Genomic DNA, 7,810 nt, shown 5'->3' with positions numbered 1-7,810 from the left:
AGGAGATGATTTTGAATTATCTGGGTGGGCCCGGTCAGATCACAGGGGTCCCTTTCTGGCTATGGGTAGAAACTATAAAAGGCAAGGAAATGGATTCTCCATTATAGCCTCCAGAAAGGAATGTAGCCTTGGAGACACCTTGATTATAGCCCTCATTGGACTATAAGATTTTTTGTTTGTCAGTTTTTAAGTTTGTGGCAATTTGTTACAACAGCCATAGAAAACTAATATAGCCAATGTTTTTCCAGCTGTGACCCTCTGAACTAGCAGTGTCACAATCAAATTACTTTTAAGAGCAAGGAAAATGATCAGGGATAACAAGGGGTATTACATAATGATAAAAGGGTCAATTTCATAGAAAGACTTAACAATCTTTATGTCTTAATAATCTTTAATGTGTACATGCCTAACAACAGAGTGTCAAACTATGTGAGGCAAAAACTGATAGAACTGCAAGGAGAGATAGATGAATCCACTATTCACAATCATAGTTGGAGACTTCAACACTCTCTACAGAAATGGACAGATCCAGCAGGCAGAAAATCAGTAAAGACACAGTTAAACTCAACAACACCATCAATCAACCAGAGATAACTGACATCTATAGATTGTTTCATCCAACAGATTACACACTACACATGGATCATTCTACCAAGACCATATTCTGGGCCATAAAACACACCTTAATATATTTAAAAGAATAGAGATCATATAATATGTGTTCTCAGACGATGATGGGATTAGACTAGAAATCAATAACAAAGATAACTGGACAGTCTCCAAATAGTTGGAGATTAAACAATGCACTTCTAAATAATATCAAAGAAAAAATGTGCCAAAGGAAAAAATCTCAAAAGAAATTAAAAAATCTTTTGAACTAAATAAAAATGAAAATACAATTTATCAAAATTTGTGGAATGCAGTAAAAACAGTACTTAGAGGGAAATGTATAGTAGCATTGAATGATCAAGTTGTTAAAAGTGGAGATTCTGGGGTGTTGCCACAGGTCCACTGAGTTGGATCTCTGAGTGTAGGGTAGAGCTTGGGAAACTGCAATTAAAAAAATAGCCCTAGGTGATTTTACTGTACCCTAAAATTTGAGTGTTTATGGATTAAATATTTTTTTCCCAATTGTCAATCACAAAAATGAAGACAAATCCATTAGTATTAAACTGTTTTGAGGAGCCTAATTCATTTGGGTATATACAGAAACACTTCCACTTTGTTTTTCTGATAACAGCCCCCTCCCACCCTCTGCTATACACATTTCCGTTACACCAGCTAGAAACTCTTAAAATATCTTAAGCTAGATTCTGTAACTTATCAGCCTCTTTTAGACATCATTATAATGGTCTCATTCTAGTGTCTACTATTTGCATCTTTTTATTTAAAAACCTTGGTTGGAGTAATCAGAGGTTCTTCCAGACATGCCTCTGTCCTGGTTTCATGGAGTTTCCTCACAACGTGGCCCCCAAATGCCAGTCTTCACTCCTGCCACCTCAAATGAAGAAACCCAGACTGCCTCCTGCCCCCAAGCTGAAGATGTCGACCTCTCAGCACTTGCTTAGGGGAGAAAAAGAACACCAAGAAGGAATTAAACATATTGATGAAGTACAAAATGAAATAGACAGACTTAATGAACAAGCCAGTGAGGAGATTTTAAAAGTAGAACAGAAATATAGCAAACTCCACCAACCATTTTTTTTCAGAAGAGGTCGAATTGATTGCCAAAATCCCCAATTTTTGGGTAACAACATTTGTCAACCATCCACAAGTGTCTACACTGCTTGGGAAGGAGGATGAAGAGGTGCTGCAATATTTGACAAGAGTTGAAGTGACAGAATTTGAAGATATTAAATCAGGTTACAGAATAGATTTTTATTTTGATGAAAACCGAAAATAAAGTTCTCTCCAGAGAATTTCATCTGAGTGAGAGTGGTGATCCATCTTCAAAGGCCACCGAAATCAAATGGAAATCTGGAAAAGATTTGATGAAACATTCAAGTCAAAAACAGAGTAAATTTAGCAAGAAGAGACAGCATGAGGAACCAGAGAGCTTCTTCACCCAGTTTACTGACCATTCTGATGCAGGTGCAGATGAGTTAGGAGAAGTCATCAAAGATGATATTTGGCCAAATCCGTTACAGTACTACTTGGTTCCCGATCTGGATGATGAAGAAGGGGAAGGAGAAGAAGTTGATGATGATGATGAAGAAGAAGGAGGATTGAAAGATATTGATGAAGGAGTTGAGGATGACGGAGGATGAAGGAGAAGATGACTAATGGAACACTGATGGAGTCCAACCTTCCTTTTTTAATTTTCTTCAGTTCCTGGGAGCAAGGTGCAGTCTCTCTTTTTTTTCCCCCTCCTCTTGTGCTCACTTGCACTGTTTTTTGAAGTCTCTTTTCTCTCTCTCTGTACCATGGTTCTCAACTTATTTTGGGGGGAAATACTTTGAGCAGAATACAATGGGAAAAGAATCTCTGCCCTTTGCTGTTCCAAATTCATTTTTATCCCTTCCTGTCTCAGCAAAAACTTTGTGGAATCAGTACCACTATGCTCTGTGGGAAACAAGAAAAACCTACTCCCTTAGCTTTGCTGGGAGCTGGAGGGTGCTAGGCCCCTGTGTAGTAGTGCATAGAATTCTAGCTTTTTTCCTCCTTTCTCTGTATATTGGGCTCAGAGATTACACTGTGTCTCTATGTGAATATGAACAATTAGCATGTACCAACATGTACCTGTCTACTTTCTGTTGTTTAAAAAAAAGAAAAAAAACTTAAAAAATGGAGTTATAGAAGGTCAGGAAAGGGTGGGTTTGAGATGTTTGGGTGGGTTAACTGGGCATTTTGACAACATGGCTTCTCCTTTGGCATGTTTAATTGTGATGTTTAATGGACATCCTTGCAGTTTAAGATGACACTTTTAAAATAAAACTCTCTCCTAATGATGACTTGAACCCTGCCACTCGATGGGAGAATCAGCAGAACCTATAGGATATTGTTTGGAATTGACATTCTTTATTGTAGTTTTGTTCCTGTTTATTTTTTTTTAAATGTTTTATTTATTTATTTGAGAGAGCGAGAAAGCACATGAGAGGGGGGAGGGTCAGAGAGAGAAGCAGACTCCCCGTCGAGCAGGGAACCCGATGTGGGACTCGATCCCGGGACTCCAGGATCATGACCTGAGCCTAAGGCAGTCGCTCAACCAACTGAGCCACCCAGGCGCCCGTTCCTGTTTATTTTTAAATTTTCTTTTTGTTTCACTGGAAAGGAAAGATGAGGCTCAGTTTTTTAATATTTTTATTATTTTTTAAATTTAATTTTATTATGTTAATCACCATACATTACATCATAGTTTTTGATGTAGTGTTCCATGATTCATTGTTTGCGTATAACACCCAGTGCTCCATGCAGTACGTACCCTCTTTAATACCCATCACCAGGCTCACCCATTCTCCCACCTCCCTCCCCTCTAGAACCCTCAGTTTGTTTCTCAGGGTCCATAGTCTCTCATGGTTTGTCTCCCCTTCCAATTTCCCCCCCTTCATTTTTCCCTTCCTACTATCTTCTTTTTCTTCTTCTTTTTTTTTACATATAATGTATTATTTTTTTCAAAGGTACAGGTCTGTGATTCATCAGTCTTACACAATTCACAGCACTTAGTTTTAAATGTTAAAAGTGTACAAGTTACTTTGTTACAATAAAACTAAATGTGTACACACATACACACACAAATAAAAACCTTGATTGATTATCTTCCTAACAGATTATCTTCCTGAACCTGGTACAGGCTAAGGTTGGGCTAGGGAGGAAGGGAGCTGGAGAAGGAACAGAGGAGAAGGCAAACGCCTTCTGACTTGATGAGGTTGGTGCCTCCCCTGGGTTAGATGCTATTGAATTTATTACCCAAGGGCTTGGCTTGGATGCGTAGTGGTTCTAAGGTACACCTGCAAGTAGCACCCTTAGGAACTGGTGAATCCTAGTGAGATTTGTTCACATCTTTTGGATTACCCCCAGCTGAAGGCACCATGTGTTTCCTTCTTTCCCCTCTATACCACAGTGGCCCCAATGGGACTGTAGCCTTCAATCTCACCTACCCTTCCAGGCCAGCATTCAGACTTGTGGACCTATGGGAATACCTAGAACATATCTCCTTGAACAGAGACTTGAGGTGCCCCATTCCTCTACCATTTTGTCTTTTCATGTTGTTTTTCCCTTGCTTGACAAGACTTCTGGCCAAGCATTCAACTGGAGCTTCTGTCTTCACATCTCAATTCTTTTCTTTGGCTTTGGACAAAGGAAACACTTGACTTTCCTCAGTCACAGGATAGAAGGAATGGATTTCAAAAATATAAGCCTATCCCCTTATGCCCCCTGCCAAGCTGACCTTCATCTCTCAGTTGTTTTCTTGTATTTTTTGGTGAGTGTGTATGGGAAGTCAGGGTTCATTGTAAAGCTATATTTCTGAATTAGTCTTCTTAGTAGGACTTATAGGGAGATCATAGGTTTGCAGAACCTAGAAGATGGGGTAGACAGCACCTATTGTTCTTAGCTATGGGCTTTGACATTGTTTCCAGAAAAATCAGAAAACCTTCACTTTCCATCCTGTTATGTTCCCTGCTAGAAGATTGAGATCTATTTCTGAGCTGAAAAATAGCAATTGTCATCAAAGCTATTTATGCAGTATACTAACTTCTTCTATGTATTAATGACATGAGTCATTGTAGATGGGTTTTTTTCTCCCAGAACCTATTAGAGACTCCAAATCATAACTGGAACCTAACCCTGGACAGATCAACTTAACTTCAAAAAACTGTCTTAAACTAGGGCTTCTGTGTATGTCCTGCCCAATGCTTCCCAAGTTGATAGTTTTAGTATGGAACTAACTGTTCAGGTTTTGAAATATCAGTATTTATGTGACTAAAATTCTTCATGTTTGGAAAACCAGCCAACTATGATAAAACTGTTGGAGGCAGATGATGGAGGATGGGTATATTGTAAAACTGGGACTAATTTTTTTTTTTAAGATTTATTTATTTACTTGAGAGAGAGAGAGAGAGAGAGAGAGAGAGAGAGCTGGGGTAGAGAGAAACTCAAGCAGACTCTGCGCTGAGTGTGGAGCCTGATGCCATGACCCTGAGATCGTGCACTGAGCCGAAATCAAGAGTTGGATGGTCAACGGACTGAGCCACCGAGGTACTCCAAACTGGGACTAATTCTAGGAAATGTCTTGGTGCAATAAAATCAGCCATGATGCCAAGCTGTGCAGTTGGGCTCTTTTCATTCAGTCAAATTCTTTGCAAGCTAAAACATTCTTTCTGTTTGTTGTCATTTAGGTTTATTTTAGCAGCGCTTTCTATTATGATAAGTTTTCTCATGTTTAGCTGACTGAAAAAAAAACCCCTGAGTTTTAAATTTCTTTTCACAGCTAAAGAACCAAATTTGACACTATCAGTGAATTAAAAATTTATAAACTTACATTGTTAAGGCCTAAGGCTTAAATCAAATGGGAATTACTGAGATTGAGGTAAAAATGAAGTAATTTAAACATGTATGTGAACACCAAGGAAATATTTGATGAGCACACAGTCTTCTAAGTTTACAAATGTCACAAATTATTTTAAAATATTTGACATTTAATAAAGTCCAAGCTCATGGTACCCAGTATTTCCCCCCCCTTATTTATTTATTTTAAAAACATATGTAATTTTTTAGGGGAAATTTAATTCACATGTTTTGGATTCATTTGGCTATGTCATCAAAATTCTTTTGTAAGAATCACATTGCGTCCAAGTAGTCTTTTAGTGTATTTGAAAATAAGTTTTTTTTTTTTTTAATTTCTTTTTTCCCTTGTTAAATGGGACCATCTTTTTTCTCTGGTAGATGAATTCAAACAGAAAGAGATGTGTTTTATTGATAATTCTGTGACTATGAATGTCAGATTGTTTTATTAAAATATAAAATGAATTTTTTATTACAAAAATAATTTTGCTTACTGTCTGCATTTAGAGAGCATTTCATTAGTGGCAATGATAGGACTGGCAATTGTAATTACAAAGAGTCACATAATTATTTTATAAGTTGCAACCTAAAAGTTCCAAGTCAAATCCACTTTTGATATGTGAAGCGGGATCTAGTATTATTAAGAGCATACTACATGTCAGGCAATGGACTCAACACTTCATGTATAATTTAAAAGCATCTTATTCTTACATCCTTTTGTATGAGCATCTCAGAAAAGGGACAGCCAAGATTCAGTCTGGTTAGGTAATTGCCCAAGGCCATGCACAGGGGAAGTGGTAAAATTAAGGTTTGGACCAGGGTAATCCGCTTAAAAAATTGATTCTCTGTGGTAGAAAATAATTCACTTCTGCTTTAATTATTGTAGCTAAAATAGAAATGTGTTATTGATTTTCCCTGAGATTAAATGGATTTGACTATAACAAGTTATACTGTAGATATTTATAATTAAATACTCAGTATACCCATGAACCTGGGCATATTTGCCAAAATAAATATCATTGTCCTTTATTTAGACAACTTCTTAAATCCATTTATTATATGTCTATTGGGTAGCTACTATATGCAAATAAATTATTATTGAAAACATTTTTGATTCCTGAATATTCTGTCACAGAAACTTTGCATAGAGAACCAATTAGTTTTAACAAAGAATTAGTTTTAGCAGATAACACGGGCAAAACAATAAGTACCCCTACTATATCACCAGAGGGATGTATTAATATGCTGAAGGGCAAATTCTCTTATCAATTTTATTTTTCTGTATTAGAGGTCAATCATGCGATAGTAAAAAACAGCCCTCAAATCTCAGTAGTTAAAACAACAAAATTTATTTCTTGCTCAATCTCCATGTCCAATGCAGGTTGAGGGAGGAAGGACTTATTTTAGTCATGTAGGAACACTTACTGATGGAATGCCATCTTTACAGGTAGGAAAAGCTGGGGAGTTCCTTCTATTAGTAATGCACTTTTCTGAGCTAGTCACGTGGGACACTCAACTTCAATCACAGGAGCAGGGGGGACCAGAACTCCGTGAGCAGTATAGTGTCAGCTATAGCACCTAACCTGTCTTTGTTTTTTTTTTTTTTAATTTTTTATTGTTATGTTAATCACCATACATTACATCATTAGTTTTTGATGTACTGTCTTTGTTTTTAATGAACTAATTTATCCAGAATTTGTGCTGGTTTATAATTGCTTTTGGAAATGAAAAATAATTAGAATAATCATGTCCAGAATAGATCAAATTCAGTTCATATGTAAGTGGATTTCTTCATGTGTTAAATATGCACTTTCTTAGTAGTTAAAATTAGAATATGGGATGTGATTATGCATTAAATAATTCAATATGTACACTTAAAATAGCTTCTGCCAGGGTCACTATACTATTTTAGTAACCTGGTAGTTGTGTCAGTTAGATGTTAGATGTGTTATTTAGTAGTTAGATGATCCTTATTTCCACCATCCATGCTGATTCCATTTTCCTCTCTCTTGATTTTCTTTGTATTCCACTCTATTACATGGGTTTTAAAAAATGTGGCTTTTCCCCTCTTATGGGCTTATAAATTAGCTCTAGGGTCAAGATAAGACCACTTTGGGTAATGTAGCAGAAGAGACAGAAGCTTTAACTTGGGTACATTTCTCTTGCAAATGCAAAACCAAAGCCTTGCATTTTCCCTCTGGCCTCACCATCTGTAGTAAAGCTGTATGGAAGGGGGCCAGAAAGTAAAAAAAAAAGATAGGTGTTGGAAACTGTATGAGAACATTTTTTTTTTTAACCCTGAAGATTG

The 7,810-nt window shown here is 36.9% G+C and overlaps 1 pseudogene; it reads left to right on the top strand.

The window, feature by feature from the left end:
• Window positions 1-1,446: 1,446 nt before the first annotated feature.
• LOC113927084 lies at window positions 1,447-2,283 on the top strand (annotated as a pseudogene).
• Window positions 2,284-7,810: the final 5,527 nt, after the last annotated feature.

This window comes from Zalophus californianus, chromosome 7, assembly GCF_009762305.2.
Source record: "Zalophus californianus isolate mZalCal1 chromosome 7, mZalCal1.pri.v2, whole genome shotgun sequence".
Classification (NCBI taxonomy): Eukaryota; Metazoa; Chordata; class Mammalia; order Carnivora; family Otariidae; genus Zalophus; species Zalophus californianus.
This window is presented reverse-complemented; position numbering and strand designations above follow the sequence as displayed.